The sequence below is a fragment of the Pelodiscus sinensis genome, chromosome 2, assembly GCF_049634645.1.
Source record: "Pelodiscus sinensis isolate JC-2024 chromosome 2, ASM4963464v1, whole genome shotgun sequence".
Classification (NCBI taxonomy): Eukaryota; Metazoa; Chordata; order Testudines; family Trionychidae; genus Pelodiscus; species Pelodiscus sinensis.
This window is the reverse complement of record NC_134712.1, coordinates 185,854,938-185,872,909: the sequence shown is the minus strand read 5'-3', so window position 1 is coordinate 185,872,909 and position 17,972 is coordinate 185,854,938. Positions and strand designations below refer to the sequence as shown.

At 45.8% G+C, this 17,972-nt stretch overlaps 1 protein-coding gene across 6 annotated transcripts in view; it reads left to right on the top strand.

The window, feature by feature from the left end:
* The window catches only part of RBMS3 (RNA binding motif single stranded interacting protein 3), a 995,810-nt gene that overhangs the window by 178,244 nt on the left and 799,594 nt on the right, over positions 1-17,972 (top strand). Inside the window, exon 1 of one of the 6 annotated variants that reach the window (XM_075921985.1) lies at positions 17,515-17,588. The exons of the other annotated variants lie outside the window; for them this stretch is intronic. The gene's annotated coding sequence lies outside the window, so the exon portion shown is untranslated. Of the gene's footprint in view, positions 1-17,514; positions 17,589-17,972 lie in introns of those variants that run through there. 6 annotated transcript variants of the gene reach the window in all.

The window sequence follows — 17,972 nt, the reverse complement described above, 5'->3', positions numbered from 1 at the left end:
TCAAATGCAATAAAAGCTAGTTATTGAGAACATGGGTGGTTATTCTGATCACACTTAGATATGTGGCAGCTTAAGTAAACAACTCAGACTCAGACAGCTCCATTAATTAATTATAACTCTGTATTCCAGCAGATGCTTGAAATTTCTAATACCCATGTAGAATATTTATAAGGAACATGTCTATAGCAAGTCTAAACAAGCAAACTTTAACATGTGGGTAATGGTAAGAAGAGAATTTTACTTTTTCTGTATGTGCATACACACACACACACACACTCTCTCTCTCTCACAGAAAAGGTACAGTAAAAGTCTCTTCTTATTTACAATATGTATGTACATATATGTTATTTTGCTCTTATTCTCCTTTTAAATAGCAGTGTGGTACTACAGAAGTAGAAGTGTTGCACTATATATTGTGCTTCACTTCCGTGAAAGACATTTAGAATATCATTTCAGTAACTTTTAAAAAGTGTGTCTGAAGAGGGCAGCCTTACCTCATACTTGAAATTTTCTTAATTTGAAAAGGTACATTGTGCAAATTTCTTAATTTTTGTACATTGTGCAAATTATTTGTGCTACAAAGTACAAGTTCAGTCTTGAGTGTGCCATTCATAATTACTTCTGTTTTCCTTGAAATGTCTTTCCTTCTATGTTTTACCGACCCATCAAAATCAACATTACTTTTTAAAAACAAAGTACCCACACTATACACTAAAATAAAACACTTTTTCCTTTCTAATTCTTAATTTTTAGAGATTTAATTAGTAAATTTGTACTAAAAAATCCTGATTTCCATAGAGCAAGCACCTGAAGATGTTATAGGTACTGTTTATTCAATTTACCCCCTAGAAAACAAGAAGCTTTGAATACTAAAAGGCTGTGTCTAGACTGGCAAGTTTTTCCAGAAAATCAGCTGCTTTTCCGGAAAAACTTGCCAGCTGTCTACACTGGCCGCTTGAATTTCTGGAAAAGCACTGACAATCTCATGTAAGATCATCAGTGCTTTTCCGGAAAAACTATGCTGCTCCCGTTCGGGCAAAAGTCTTTTTCCGAAAGACTTTTGCACAAAGAGGCCAGTGTAGACAGCACAGTACTGTTTTCTGCAAAAAAGCCCCGATCGCGAAAATGGCCATCGGGGCTTTTTTGTAGAAAAGCGCGTCTAGATTGGCCACGGACGCTTTTCCGCAAAAAGTGCTTTTGTGGAAAAGCATCCTGCCAATCTAGACTCGCTTTTCCGAAAATGCTTTAATGGAAAAGTTTTCCGTTAAAAGCGTTTTCGGAAAATAATGCCAGTGTAGACGTAGCCAAAATGTATGTACTTAGACCAAGAACACTTATTGACACTTCTCCCTGAATTTCATGCTTTCAATCCTGAACAGCTCTCCAGATTTCAAAAAGAAGAGCTCACCTGAAAGCTCACGCAGGGCTGTTACTTGCTCTTCATAGCTAATGTTTTATGTTTTCATTACAAGAAAATGTTTTAAAAGTTTTCTAAGTGCACATACGCCAACAGGGCTAGGTGAATGGCTACTTGAGATTTAGCAATTAGTGTGATAGATTTAAGAGGCTCTGAGGAGAATTTATCACTGAGGTGACCCTTGATCATTGTGCAGGGCGAGGCACTGAATGATGTATTTTCACATATTGCTGCTGCAGCCTCTATGTTGCATTTACCCTCTTTCAGTGACAGGCGAATTTGAAAGACTGTCTCGCCTTCCCTTGTGTCATGATTTAGATTCTGGGATAGGCTTAGGGGAGAATGAGAGAGAGCTGAGTAGAGTGAGAGAGAATGAGAACAAGAAAAGGGACTCTGAGAATGCAATGAACCTCTAGGCTCATTTTCATAGAAGTTTTAAAAGGGAATGCAGATAGAGTCAGTAGTGCATCTGGGACTGTGCAGTTAGATCATTGGATGGATCTGTCATGTAATTAAGTACACTGCAAATATGTGTTATGCAAATTAGCTGAATCTTTATAAAAAGACAATTGCACAATAGCTTATGCTTTGCATAGGTAATAACATTCAAGGCCTTGGCTTCCATGCAAAACACATCAGTCTGTGAAAATCGAGGGTCAACCCTGGATTAATTAAAATCAGTGCTAATCTACCATAAGCTCCCATTCCTGGAGGCTATGTCTACACTGCAGGCTTTTTGCGCAAGAACGGCCGTTCTTGTGCAAAAACTTGCGGAGTATCTACACCGCACACATGTTCTTGCACAAGTAAATTTACAGTAAAGCATCAGAAAAGAGGGCTTCTTGTGTAAGAGTTATTCCTCTCCCCACGAGGAATAAGCCCTATGGTGTAAGAGTTCTTGCTCAAGAAGGCAATGTGGATGGGCAACAGGGGTCTCTTGTGCAAGAAACCACTATGGCTAAAATGGTTTCAGAGCTTTCTCACGCAAGAGAACATCCACACTGCCATGGACGCTCTTACGCAAAAGCACATGGCAGTGTGGACATGCTCTTGTGCGAGACCTTTTGCTCAAGAACTCTTGTGCAAAACAGTTCTTGCGCAAGAAGCCTACAGTGTGGACGCAGACGTAGTGTTTTGGCAGGTTTTTTTTGATAAGCCAAGGTAAAAACAGAACATTCAACATTAACTGTAGATAGAGTAGCAAATATTTGCAACATGTTGTAACGAAAGAATATTGGGTTATACTGAGTATTAGGTATGGTTTCCTTTTGTTGCTAGTTTCACCTGTATTACTGGTGCTTAACAGAGACTTGTTGTTTATCATCAGCTAAATATGCTAAGTTGTGCCTAACTACTAGGTCAAATTCACTGTAGATTACTTGTGAAATACACAGGCAGAAAAGTAATAAAACTGTACTCAGTTTTGCTGTAAGTTCCAAAGCCTACATTTAGCACCACGAGCAAAACATCTATAAATGGAAGAAATAGTAAACATCTACAATATTGCTAGACAGAGTCAGATGACTTATTCCACTAGGCACTGGAAACTCTAGGCTAATATCAATTCCCATTTGTTTTACTTCTGCAAAGATCTTGTGGAATTTATCCTCTTTTGACCCCAAGTTTGAAAGTTCAGTTACACCATCTCATCGTGGTTTTTGACCACAAGCAAGTTAGTAATGTTAAGTATAGCTCATTGCTAACACTTTTTATCTCACACAAAGCTGCTCTGGGAATAAGTAAGACGATAGATTCTGTATACTACAAAATGTAAATCAGCATATTTGCATCTCTGGGTTTGTTTAACCTCTTATGTCCTCTAGAGCACCAAAATAATCATATGAAATTGGTAGGAGAAAAATGTCAGTTAACATATCCTTGCCAATAACAATGAGGAGTCCTTTACCTGCTAAATGGTCAGATATATTGCCATTTTGGTTAAGTGAATTTCATTGCTTTTGCCAATTGTACCTCAATAATTGTGAGTGGTTGAAACTTCAGTAAATTTGCTTAGAACCAAGTCTAGACAGTTGCTTGCACAGTGGGTATAAAGTACTCATTTTGAATGAGTGCCAGAGTTCCAATAAAAGTGTCTACTCATTGCACTAGCTCCATCAAAGCTCAAACCCACAAATTCACTGAGATTCACTCGTCTGGTTGGCAGCTCAGTCAATATCTCCCCAGCTCTGTCTCTTCCTGTCACAACATTGATTTCTGTAAGCTAGAGAAAGAAATCTCAGGTGACATTCTGCAAAAACTTGAAGCACAGAATTCTTTTTTTCACTGCCTACTGTTTCATCTGCAATTTATAGCCTTTCTCTCTCATAAGTCTGCCTCTTATAACTTGATCATGATAGTCACATCAGCTGATTCTGAATGTTTCTGGCTTGATATTGGGTATTTTTGGACTATATACTTGTTGACTCTTCAGCCTCTTGTTATCAGTGAACAAAAATGGCTTAGATTGGATAATATCTTTCTGTACTGAGCTGACAAACCATAATATACCTTGTTCAAAAGCTTCAGCGGGGTAGCTGAGTTAGTCTTTAACTGGAAAAACTTAAAAAACATGAATAGTATCGCAGCACCTTAAAGACTAACAAAACATGTAGATGCTATCATGAGTTTTCATAGGTACAACCCACTTCTTTAGATGACTGGAGTATTAAAAGCCCAGATCCAAGAATAAATAAGGGAAGGCGGGAAGAAAAGGAATGGGGGAGGAGGGAGAGAAAAAAGAGAAAAAATAGTGAATTAAGATTGTTTAAGTTACACAAGGCTGATAAGAACAATTTCCACCCCTATAAGTACCCATTGTTTGGTTGGTTGGCTAAGTCATTAGGATGTGAAAGGTATTGTGTGAGCCAACCAATATCTTTATTCATTCCTCTCTGATAGGAATTAAACTTGTAAATGAAGTTAAGTTCCAACCCTTCCCTGTGTGTTTGGCTTGTGGCTACGCAGAAAAGAGGACAAATTTTGGCCAACTACCATACTATGGTTTTACATTATCAGCAGAGCATTCTGCTCTCACTCTGAATGCTTAGTAATGACCAATCTGGGATTAGCAGTATTGCTCAATAGTTGCAGTCCAGTTTTCAGGTCCAAAATCCCATTACAAGTCCAATGTTCAACCCTTTTCCTTGCCTCCAACTCCCAAAGAAGAATTCCTTGGAAATACCACATGCTGCAACTAAGATAGACAATAAAAGGGATTAGTTTGGGACTCCTTTATAGTGGGACGGAGCATCTGTTTTGAAACCTGTTGAGGTCAGGGGGAAAGACTTCCTTTGGAGTTTTGGGCTTTGGATCAGGCCCATAAAGAGGAGGCTGGGGTAGGAAGTGTGAGCTAGTATAAGTAGGAAACTACAAAGTTAGGACCAGTAATGATCTTGCTTACCCATGAGGAGTATTAAGTTTCAGAGAGGGAGCCATGTTAGTCTGTTTCAGCAAAAACAACAAGGAGTCTGGTGGCTCTTTAAAGACAAATTTATTAGGGTATTAGGGCATAAGCTTTTGTGATGTGGAAGGAAGGAAGGATAAATCTAGTGTCACACCATAAATCTAGTGTCTCTATTCAGTCTGTGATTTTTAGTGTCTAATAAAGTTATGAATTCACATTAAAAGGCATTATAAATTATGGATATTTGTTCATTCTCTTTATTGGAAACAATCATTTGACTGCCATTTTTTAATTTGGAAGAGATGGGCTCTAACAAGTGTAGGTAGGTTGTCACTTCTTTTATTTTGTGTTTAGTTGGACTAAATAACTTGTTTGCTTGTTTGTTTTTAAATACTGCTGCGAAAAGGGTTGATGTAGTTCATGGGTTGAATCCTAGCCCTGTTGAAGTCCACAACAAAAATGACCATTGATTTCAGTGGGGCCAGGATTTCACCCAATAATCACTGTTTTTTCTGCCATAAATAGAAAGGGAAATCATACTATTCAATTATGATTTTTTGTTGTTGTTGGGGCAAGGTATTTTTTTTGTTTGTTTCTATCTTTAAATTCCAGCTGTGGAAGCCAACAGACAAAAGAAAAAGCAAGTTAACCAATAAGACTGTTTGTCAGCAAATATTTCTTGAATAGTGGAATCTTTTTAACATGACTTTATTGGTTCTTCTTTTCATAAGCAATAGATGTTCAAAATATTAACTTATCTGAAAAATGTTCTCACAGAAACAAGCTTTATGCCTAAATCTATTATGATGTTGCTACAAGTCACTATTCTTCTGTTTATCAAGAGAGCTCTTGAATTCAGTGACTAATATATGTAAAATCTATGGGCATTACAAATAAAACATGTATATATGTGTATTTTGGGGGTTACAATGAATTATAATTCCTGAGCCAGTTGTAAATCATTGGCCAGATTCTGAAAATCTTATTCACTTCTTTGCCTGCAGTTTAGTGTATTAGCGGGAGAAGGTGGGTGAGGTAATATTTATTTAATTATGTTGGTGAGAGCAACAAGCTTTCCAGCCACATAGAGCTCTTCTTCAGGTCTGAGAAACTACCTCCGGGTGCCACTGCTAAATATAGGGTGGAACATATTCTTTAGCATAACTGGTTAATTAGGGATCAGTAGTTTCGAGGGATCTGTCAAAGTTAAGTGACCCATTAACATTCCTCAAGTCATAGGTAGGAAAGGAAGGCATAGGGGAATTGTAAGTGGGTTATAGATGCAATATATCATAAATCTAGTGTCTCTATTCAGTCTGTAATTTTTAGTGTCTAATAAAGTTATGAATTCACACTTGAGATCTTTAAGGTCATGCCCAGAGTGTCCACATGGAAAAGTTACAGTGCAACACTGTGGTGTGGGCTGCTATTTGCACCCCCTTAGCCTGAACTGCCTTACAGGGTAATTCATACCCTTCATTAGCAATTCTATTAATCACAAATGACCTGGAAAAGAATTCAGCTCTCTCCTGCCCCTTAATTATATTGGCTCTTCGGGCAGACCTGTTTCGGCATAGCTGTTATTCAGGAACAGTTTGAGCAACATAGTTATACTGACCAAACCCTCGTGGAGAAAGTATTATGTTGACAAGAGAACTTCTCTCATTTACACAGCTACTATCTGTTGTGGAGGTAGATTAATTACACCAACAGGAAAAGCTCTCCCCTTGGCATAGGCGCATAGAATCATAGAATTGGAAGAGACCCCTGCTAAAAATAGGACCAATCCCAACTAAATCATCCCAGCCAGGACTTTGTCAAGCTGGGACTTAAAAACCTCTAGGGATGAAGATTCCACCCCCTCCCTAGATTACCCATTCCAGTACTTCAGGACCCTCCTCGTGAAATAGTTTTTCCTGATATCCAACCTAGACCTACCCCCACTGCAACTTGAGACCATTGCTCCTTGTTCTGGCAACCATCACTACTGAGAACAGCCTCTCTCTATCCTCTTTGGTACCAATGCTCAGATAGTTGAAGGCTGCCATCAAATTCCCCCTTCTCTTCTGTAGACTAAATAAGCCCAGATCCTTCAGCCTCTTCTCATAAGTCATGTGCTCCAACCCCCTAATCATTTTTGTTGCTCTCTGCTGGGCTCTCTACAATGCATCCACATCCTTTCTGTAACAGGAGGCCAAAAACTGGACTCAGTACTCCAGATGTGTTCTCACAAGGGCTGAACAAAGGGGAATAACCACTTTCCTAGATCTGCTGGCAATGGTCCTACTATTGCATCCCAATATGCTGTTAGCTTTCTTGGTTACAAGGACACATTATTGACTCATACCCAGCTTCTTATCCCCAGGTCCTTCTCTGCAGAACTGCTGCTTAACTAGTCAGTCCCTAGCCAATGGGAGTCTGTATCAAAAGCTTTGCTAAAGTAAAGGTATATCATGTAAACTGCCTTCCCCATATCCACAGAGCCTGTCACCTTTTTGTAGAAGGCAGTCAGGTTGGTCAGGCAGGACTTGCCCTTGAGGAATCCATGTTGACTATTCCTGATCATTGTCTTCTCTTCCAAGTCCTTCAAAATGGATTCTTTGAGGATTCCTTCCATGATTTTTCTGAGGACTGAGGAGAGGCTGGCCGGTCAATAGCTCCCTGGATTCTCCTTCCTCCCTCTTTAAAAGATGAACACTACCCTCTGGGATCTTCCCTGATCACCATGACTTTTCAAAGATAATGGCCAATGGCTCTGCAATCACATTCGCTAACTCCCCCAGCACTCTTGGATGCATTAGATTCAGCCCTATGAGTTTGTGTATGTCCAACTTTTCTAAATAGTTCTTTACATGTTCTTTCTCCACTGAGGGCTGCCCACCTCCTTTCCATACTGTGCTGCCTAGTGCAGCAGTCTGGGAGTTGACCTTGTCTGTGAAGACAGAGGCAAAAAAAAGCATGGAGTACTTCAGCTTTTCCCACATCGTCTGTCACTAGATTACATCCCTCATTCAGGCTATGTCTACACTGTGGGTTTTTTGCGGAAGAGGAAATGCAAATAGAGCACTCATTTGCATACCTCGCACTCTCATTTGCATATCTTCTTCCAATCCTTTTTGCGGAAGAGGTTTTTGTGATAAAAAGCCCTGTGTAGATGGGGCCATTAGTTGGAAAAAAAACCTTTTGCGCAAGAGCCCTTATTCCTCAAAAAATGAGATTTACAGGCCGTTGTGCAAAAGGTTTTTTTTTTCACCAAATGGCCCCATCAACACAAGGCTTTTTATCGCAAAAACCTCTTCCACAAAAAGGATTAGAAGAAGATATGCTAATGAAGCACAAGATATGCAAATGAGCACTCCATTTGCATTTCCTCTTTGGCAAAAACCTGGCAGTGTAGATGTAACCTCAGTAAGGATCCCATACCTTCCCTGGTCACCCTCTGACTGCTAATATGCCTACAGAAACCTTTCTTGCTACCTTTCACATCCCTAGGTAGCTGCAAATCTAATTGCACTTTGGCCTTCCTGATTACATACGTGCATGCGTGAGCAATATATTTGTACTCTTCCCTGGTCATCTGTTCAAGTTTCCACTTCTTGTAAGCTTCCTTTTTGTGTTTAAGCTCACCAAAGGTTTCACTGTGAAGCCAAGCTGGTCGCCTACCATATTTGCTTTTCTTACTGCACTTTGGAGTTATTACTGCCACTGGAGTAAGCCAATATGAATAAACACACACTGGCAAGAGGTCTATTGAAGAAGAAGGTACCACCATTGCATAGTCATTTTTTTATGGCTGTTGTGCTTTCTGGAGTAGCTCTCAAATACGAATCCCAGTCTCAGGGCAGACTGCCAGAAAATAGGGCAGATGCCCCAAACTGGTGGTATCTACTATATTTTTGAGAGAGTTTGGGCAACTATCTGTGTGTCCATCCATCTGTGAGTCCATTTGTTCAAGAATTTCTCTTAAACAGTAAGACCTAGGGCCACCAGATTTGGTATGCAGCTAGGACCATCAGATTTGGTATCCAGCTTTGATATGCAGGAAGGGGTCTAGTAGGAGGGACAGTTATACTGTAGAATGACCATAGGAGGACAACAAGGGGCCAGAGACGGAGACTAGGACAGCTATAACCCCACTGGGTCATCAGGGAGTAGGGACGGTGAATGGTACAGCGATCTACTATATATTTCATGGAGTTTGATCATTTGTGTGTCTGTTTGTGTGTCTGTGCATTTGTCTGTCCCCTAGCTGAGAGACATGCACCTCTCCCCAGGCAGTGGTCATGAACAGGCACTTCTCACCTGGCCCCAAAATGCTGCAGTGAGATAGGGCTGGCAGGGGCAGGCTGCACACTGAACCTCTCATCCCCAGCACTACCCCAGAGTACTGATTTAAATGAAGAAAAACAAAACTTATTTGAGTTGAGGACCCAAGCAAGGCCAAATAAATCTTCTCATATTTTATAATTAGATTTATGAAGCCAAAAATAAATATGCACCCTTAAATCACCAAACCAGTATTACCGTGGAGTCACAGACAGTGCCCTTAGTCTTTTCAGCCTCTTTTGCCACCCATGCAAACTGGACTTTGTGAGAACAGATCACACCAAATCAGGTTACTCCCTGTCGCAAAGGATCAGTCACTTACCCCTGACCAACCGGTACTCTGGTTCTCACAACAAAGACAACTCTGGCAGACAATTCTCTTGCAAACTAGGGAGTTTAGCATATAGCCATTTAAACAATTAACTGATAATCCAAATGATTACAAGCACACACATCACTTTGCTGCCTGTGTAACAGAGGCAGCAAGGTGGGGGGATGGTGGGAGCTGGTGCCTGTGCAGAGCCAGCTTTTAAGATGGTTCCCCACGTATACTAGTCCTTAGCAGCTGCCTCCCCCTTGCACTGCCTCCCACAGAGGCAGCAGTGCCAGGGGAGGTGGGAGCTGGTGTTTGGGGGAAGCCAGCTTTAAAAACAGCTCCCCGTGAGCACTGAATCCCATGGAGCCACCTGTCCTCCCACGCCTGCACTGCTGCCTCTGATAGAGAGGGTGATGGGGGCAGGCAGGGGCTGGTACACATGGAAAGCTGTCTTTCAACCTCGCCCCCCCACACACATGTTGGCTCCCATGGAGCTTCCTGTCCTCCCCCCCACCCCCATGCTGCTACCTCTGTATCAGACACAGCAGCACAGAGGGGCATGGGCAGGAGGGATGCTGGAGCAGCCTCTGACCATGGGGAGCCCCCTATGGACAAGGGCTGCTGCCAGCCCATGCTGCTGCCTCAGAGGCAACAGCACAGAGCAGCAGACAGGAGCCAGTCTGTGTGGGGAGCCAATTTTTAAACTAGCTCCACTCTTCCATACTGCGTTGTTACCTCTGAGAGATAGGCAGCAGTCTGTGGTAGCAAGAGACTCCCTGGGAGTAGGGCTGGGAGTCAGAAGTGCACTGGCTGCCAACCCCTTCCTTGGGTGAGGGCATATGAGTAACTATGTAACCGCTAAAAATTATTGCAGCTACTTGAGTACTAAAATATCTAAGGGTATGTCTACACTAGCTCGTTAATTCGAGCTAGGTAGGCAAATGAGGCGACCGGAGTTGCAAATGAAGCCCAGGATTTAAATATTCCGGGCTTTATTTGCATGTTCCCGTCCAGTCGCCATTTTGAAATTTCACTAGCCCGAACTAACTGCCCGTGGCTACATGCGACAGTGAAACGTTAACTCGAACTAAGTCCTTAGTTTGAGTTAACTGTTACACCTCATTCCACGAGGAGTAACAGTTAATTCGAACTAAGGACTTAGTTCGAATTAACATTTCACTGCCGCATGTAGCCGCGCAGCAGTGAGTTCGGGCTAGTGAAATTTCAAAATGGCGACCAGATGGGAACATGCAAATAAAGCCCGGAATATTTAAATCCCGGGCTTCATTTGCAACCTTGGTCGCCTCATTTGCCTACCTAACTTGAATTAACGAGCTAGTGAAGACATACCCTAACATCCTGATTGTAAATTAACTAAAAATGTATTAGCTAAGAAAAAGGAATGAGAATTTTTGATAGATTAAAGCAGATAAAATACAGGAGAAAATGAGCAGAAGTTTGTATTTCCAAAATGATAGCAGAGATGTAATAAACTGTCAGTTTCCAAAAGTCTCTGGCTATGTTTACACCACAAGGCTTTTGTGCAAAAACGGCTGTTTTTGCACAAAAATCTGTGGAGCATCCACACCTCAAATGAGCTCTTGCGCAATTAAATGGGCAGTTAAAAGGAAGAACAGAGGGCCTTTGCCAGTGTAGGTAAACCTCCTTTTCTGAGGCATAACTGCTTTTAGCGCTGCAGCTATTGCACAAGAAGGCAAGTGTGGATGCTTCTGAGGGGTTTTTGTGCAACAATTGGTGTCCAGGGAAGAAAAATGGTGGCCGCTGGGCTACTCCGGCCAACTCAATCAGAACTCTATTGTTCCTGTCTGCTGGCTGCCTTTAAAGCTGCAGGCACCCTGCACAATCCTTGTGGCTGTAAGTTGGCAGGAAGCAGGATTCTTCAGGATGCTGCTCTGCTGCAGCCACCAATGTCCTCAGAGCAAGCTCCCCAAGACTGCCCTGGCCCTTCAATGGACCAGCCACAGAGGTCACAGGATCCCCTGAGGGGGACCAAGAGGCATGCCCCCACCTGGAGAAATAAAAACCCTGATGGAATTGTGGAGTGAAGAGGACTCCCTGCAGGACCCCCGGGCAAAGCACGGCCGTATCCCTGGCTCCCTGCCCGGACCAGGGAGCATGTCTGGGCTAAGGTGAAGGAGCTCCGTCAGGGATACGAGAAGGCCAGGGAGTGGAGGGGGTGCTCAAGGGCAAGACCTCAAACCTGCCCCTGCTACCAGGAGCTCGACCACATCCTTGGGGTGGCGGGGGGAGAACACTCCTCCCCCACCATTGTGGTGGACTCCGGGCTAGAGCAGCCCATCCTTCAGCGCCCGGAGCCTGATGTTGAGCCAGAGAAGACAGTGGGGCAGGTTCAGCCGCCAATGGAGGAGGAGGACGATGATGAGCAGACAGTGGCACCGTCACTCTGTCCCAGGAGCCAGTCCCTGTTAGCCTGGACGTCTTCCAGGCCTCCAAAGAGGCTTGGGAGGGAACCTCAGGTACGTTGGCACACACAGACACATAGGGTGGGGGAGGTGGGTGCACGGGGGCAGGGGGCACACTGTCGCACCAGCTGCTAGGCCAGTACATGCTGCTGCAGTCTAGGCACATGCAATCACACGCAGCGGGAGGGTGCAGCACGCAGCCACAGCAGCCAGTCCCTCTACATCCCTGGGAGTCTGCTGCTAGCCTCATGCCTGGCCACACGAGTCTTGCCCTGAGAGAGGAAGGGGGGAGCATAGCCAGCTGCAGGCTAGTCACAAGAGGGCAGACACAATCACCCCCACACACTCTGGAATGCAGCACACAGCACCTGGGCATGCCTGCACATGAGAGGTGGCAGCCGCTCCCACCTGATAGCCCAGCCAGCCACAGGTGTGTGTGCAGATCCCAGGGAGAGCCAGGCTGCTCTCTGCTCCTCTGCCTCCCATGAGGGGATCCACTGTGTGGTACATTGCCCTTGCCTGCCTGGCTGTGGTGTATGTGAGTGTGTGTGGGGGGTGGAGGGCAGCATGGTTCTCTGGCCACCTTTGGGCCCCTGTGACACAGGGAGTGCTGTGCAGGCCACACATGGCCTTGCACCTGCCGCTCACAAAGGAGGACACAGAATGTGTGTGCAAGGTGGACTGATCGCTCTTCTTTCTTGTGTCTTCTCCACAGCCAGAGCAACCGGGACAGAGGGCCCAACCACACCACCACTGCAGCCACCAGCCAGAGTCTGGACAAGCTGCAGACAAGCCAGGCCTGGGGAGGCGCTGATGCGCCAGCACATCAGGGTGATGTGTGACATACACACACCCTGTTGCACCAGCTGAATGCCAACCTGGAGTGTTGGCAGCAGGCATGGAGTGACCTGATGGCAGGCTGTGACACCCTGCTGGACATCCTGTCCCACCCGGGGGAACAGGTGTCTGCTGACGCTGCTCCTGCCTTCCACCCTCCTGCCCCCCTCCTATCCCCATGGACCACCCGTCTGCCCACCCTGCCACGACTCTGTTCCCTCCCTTCCCCATGGCCATAGCTCCTCCCCCAGCCATGCCTATGGCCCCTCCTATGGCTCCTCCTCCTGCCTGCCCGCCAATCCTGGCCCCACTCCAGCTGCCCACCCATTTATCCACCCCAGACCTCATCCCCCCTCCCAGTGATGATCCCCCCCCATCACACAGCCTCCCTCCCCAAGGCCACCTTCGTTTTTGTTAAATAAAAAAAGACTAATTTTGATAGAAAACCAAACAGGTGTGTTTATTGGGAGGTAGGGGTAAGGGGCGAGGGTGTGAGGGAGAAGGGAGAAAGAAGGAAGGATGGAGGCCCTGGGGATATTTACAGTGGTTCCTGTGAGAACCCCTCCCTCAGGGCCTCCCGGATGCACACCCCAGCCTCATGGGCCTAGGAGGTCGCAGCTGTCCGGGCCTGTTCAAAGCCCTGGCCCTCGCGGGTGGCCTCTGCCACCCACGCCAGGAGGAAGGCCTCCCCCTTGCGCTCCCCCAAGTTGTGGAGCACACAGCAGACTACCACCACCTCTCCCCAACGTGCAGGCAGGTGAGGAGGCAGCGGAACTGCTCTTTCAAACGTCCAAAGGCACACTCTACCTGGAGGCGGGCTCTGTTCAGGCGGGCGTTGAAAATGTCCTTTGTGTGATCCAGGTGGCCCATGTAGGGGCACATTAGCCAGGGCATGAGTGAGTATGCCACGTCCCCCACTATGTACACTGGCATAGTCTGGTCGCCCACAGGGAACTCCCATCGAGGGGAAAAGGTGCCCGCCTCCAGCTGGGCACACAGGCTGGAGTTGCGGAAAACTCGGGCATCGTGAGCCCTGACCTACCGCCCCACATAAATGTTAGTGAAGTGGCCCCAGTGGTCCATCAGGGCCTGCAGGACTATAGAGAAGTAACACTTGCGGTCCACAAACTGGGCCGCTCTGTGTTTCAGGGTCCTGATAGGGATGTGCGTGCCGTTGTTTGCTCCCTCGCAGCTGGGGAATCCCAGCACAGCAAAGCCACCCATGGTAGCATCCAGGTCCTGGAGCCGGATGACTCTGTGCAGCAGCAGGGAGTTGATGGTCCGGACGACCTGTAGGAGAGATGGGAACACATACAACAGAGGTTAAGAGAGGACCTCTGTGCTCCCAGTGGGGTTGCCCTTCTGGCCCTCCAACCCCACAGGAGACTCCCCCATTAGCCCGTGCCCTCCCCCGACCAGCCAGTGTGAGGGTGAGAAGGCACCAGCCTACAGGGCCAAGGCTTTCCCCCCATCTCGTACAGTGCTCAGCCCCCCCATCCTGAAGGTTCCCCTTATGCAACACTCCCCTCCCCCATGCAGGGGCTGCATCCTGTGATGTCCTTACCTGCATGAGGTCAGCCCCAATGGTGGACCTCCGCACCCCAAACTGATGTGCCACCGGGCAGTAGCTGTCAGGGGTGGCCAGCTTCCAGAGGGTAATGGTGACCTGCTTTTGGAGTGGAATGGCGGGCCGCAGGTGGGTGTCGTGTCGTCAGAGGCCTTCCACATGCAGAAGTTCTGCATCCATTGCTGGTCATCCCACCACTCAGAGCTGGTGTCCAGCCTCCAAATTCTTCTGGGTATGGTGGGTTGGGGCACCCACAGCCAGCCAGAGGTTAAAGAGGAAGATCTCGGGGTCCACCTCCATGAGGCAGAGAGCCCCTTCTTGAAGCAGGCACTGCAGGGAGTGCACCTGGCCCTGGGGGTCCATGGCATGCCCTGGGGCAGCTCCAGCTCCATAGCACAGGGCAGAGTAGTGGAAAGCTGTGTGGTCCCCAAAGAACAAAGGGCAAACACAGCAGGCACTATAGAAGGCTTAGCTTTGCCAAAGAGGCTAGGAAGCAGGCAGCAGAGACAGGGAAGCAGCTGTCCAAAGGGGTCCCTTGAAGTGTGCATCTGTGGAGGGCTCTGGCAACAATACTCAAGAGCAACTGGTGACCTCTAGCCTGGCTAGAAGTGCTTTCGGGTGACTTTTATATGCAGGAGATTGTCCAAGAGTGTAGACGCTCTCTTGCGCAAAAAATCTAGCACGAAAGGCTTCTTGCGCAAGAAGCCTGTAGTGTAGACGTAGCCTCCAGTGGCCCTGTCTACACTTAAAAGTTTATAACAACATGGCTGTACTGATACAACTGTGGTGCTGTAAGAGCACTCATGTAGGTGTGTTATGACAATGAGAGAGAGTTCTCCTGCTGACATAATAAAACCAGCTCAAAACATGGCAGTCATGTTGTTAGGAGAACATCTCCTGCTGACACAGCTCTATTCATACAAGTGCTTATGCTGGCAAAATTTTTGCCACTGAGAAAATGACTAGAACGCGTCCAAAAAATTTTTGGACGAGCAGACACGCTCTTTCGGAAGCCCTCATTTTATGAGGAATAAGGGCTCTTGTGAAAGAAGAGTGTAGGTGGGCCAAATGTCAAAAAAGCCTCTTCCGAAAAAATAATTGGAAAAGGGTACGCAAATTGCAAATCACAATTTACGTACCTTTTTCTGACCTCCCCCACCAAGCAGTAGTGTAGATATAGCCTCAGTGGCATGTTGTTTTTCACGCCCCAACTGACAAATGTTTTGCTGACATAAGTGCAAACGTAGATGTGGCCTAAGTCTATGAATTCCCATTGTTGAAGTCAATAACCCTTGCTCTGGGTTAGTGTTCTTCTTCATTCACATTTCCAAGGCTATGGTCACGTTGAATGGGTAATTTAGTCATAGGAATATATACAATGTAAATCACAGTGGTATACACAATGTAAGAGTAATCTAACAGCAAATTATTTTTCATTAATTTTCACATCAAATATCTTCTCATCTTAACACTAACACACATTTTGATCTAGGGTTATCTGATTACAAGGACATACGTAATGTAATGCAATCGCAACCAATAGGTTATAAATAAGTGACAACACTATTAACATTTCCTTTGAACTCTACCAACAATGCTAAATCTTATTACACAAGAGGACCACACAAATCTCAGTGAAAACTTGTTTGGGCCAAACAGATTCTACATATTTTAATAAGCTTTAAAGTCCCAAGTACTGATTTATATTTTAAGTTCAGCTTGTTTAGTCTGTATTTCAGCAAGTTATTTCTATGTTTGTGTAAACTAAAATGATGTAAACATGGTGACAAAATGCTAATGAATCATCTGTTCGTATATTGTATTGGAGCAGGCTGAGGACCTTATGAAATGCTCTGGTAGGGTATGCATGGAAGTGAATTGATCTATGGCTATTGCCTGAATATAACAAATAAGTAAGTCTTCAGTCTTAGTCATTGATGGACATGTACTATTACCTTACCCATAGATTATCCTGTGTTACTTGGATCCTTTTTAAGTGTTTGACTGGCATGTGGTCCACCAGCGGTGGAGAATCTAAGGCCGGATGTAGACCCTGGGTTGCCTTGATCTGGCCCCTGAAGCTAAGGGCCTCCCCAACACTGGGGAGCCTGCGCTGGCACTCCAGCCCTCCCACTGTCTCCTGCAGCCCCCGACTGATTTTTCTGTGGGTCAGCAGCCCCCAATTCAAAAAAGGATTGGGTAGACACTGTGGTAGACACTGTGACCCAGCTAGTTCTTCTATTACTTCTTATTTTAATAAACAGTTTTGTTCAAAAAAGTGACTCTAGTGACCAAACACTGTTTTCCTAAGACCTGGGTAGATGCTGCATTGTTTGTTCTCCTTTTATCTGTGCCACTTTGTTGCTGTGAAAAGCATTCTCTTCCCCTCACTTCCCCACCCCCATCACTGAGCTTGGAAGCTCTTTGGAACAGGCCTATTGGTTCATCAGCACTTGCCCAATCTAGGCTTTCCTCTGGCTCTAGGTTTAAAACATTTTCTACCTATCAGCATTCCTACGTCAGACTTTACCCCTTCAAATAGAGTACTCTCTGGATATTTAAATGATGCCTGTTTTTCTCAGCATCTTTTTTTTTGCCAGTGACTAGTAGCATAGCCAACAAAAAAAAATGTGCAGTTGGTAGTTTTCCTTGCTTTCTGAACCAGTGGTGTGGCTAGGACAGGAAAAGTGAGTGGGGCCAGCTTTCAGGTGGGGGGCTAAGGGGATGATGGAGGGCCCTGGGGGGGGCCAGGAAGGAGTGGGTGTGCAGGAGGGATCCAGTGCCCAGAGAAAGGGGGTGGGAGGGATCCAGTGCTCTAGGGGGACAGGAAGAGGAGGGTGCATAGAAGGGATCTGGGGCCCTGGCAAGAGTCACAGGAGGAATGGGGGCTTGCCTGCCCCAACCCCTCTTATGTGGGGCACACAAGCTGCAGGGCTCCCCCATGGGGCAGAGCGGGACCCTGCTAGAGCTTGAGCTCCATGCACCTCTCCCAACCCCAGCTTGGTGTCTGCCAACCCAGGCACCCCCCATGCCATAGGCTCAACTGGTCCTTTAAGAGGGATGTGGGATCAGCTGCAGTTGCAATTCACTCCCACAGGTGGAGGAAATAAGGAGAGGGGAGGAAAAATGTGATTACAAACCAAGCCAGCTGGGGAATATAGTAAAAACCTGAATTCAGTCAGCTGCTTTCTCCTTAGTTTCTTAGGCTTGGGCTGGCAGTTTCGTGGAAGTAGGAGGAAGACTGGGCTTTAGGGAGAGAGAACTACTGGAAAGGACAGGTACTAAGCCTCCACAGTTCCAGCACATAATGCCTGGGAGAGAAAACAAGCAAGAGCTAACTGAGAAGGAAGTCTGCTGAAAGACCTATAGTGATGGGAGTCTGCTGGCTGAAAAACTGCAGGGAGGAGGGCTGCAAAGGAGGGCTGGCTCTAAGCAAGGGGAGCCCCTGACAAAGGACTAGCTGAGCCTGAGGCACAAAGTTAGAAGGCTTTGAATGCTGGTGTTTGTTAATTTCCCAGAAGGGGAGGAATACTGATGAAACTTCCACAATGGGAAGCTTTCTTCCCTGAGGAAGAAGGAGTAACTCAGGTAGTAGAGAAGGCTCATATCACACAGGGAAAGTGCTGCTAGAGTCAATAAAACTAGCAGAAAGAACCCTCATA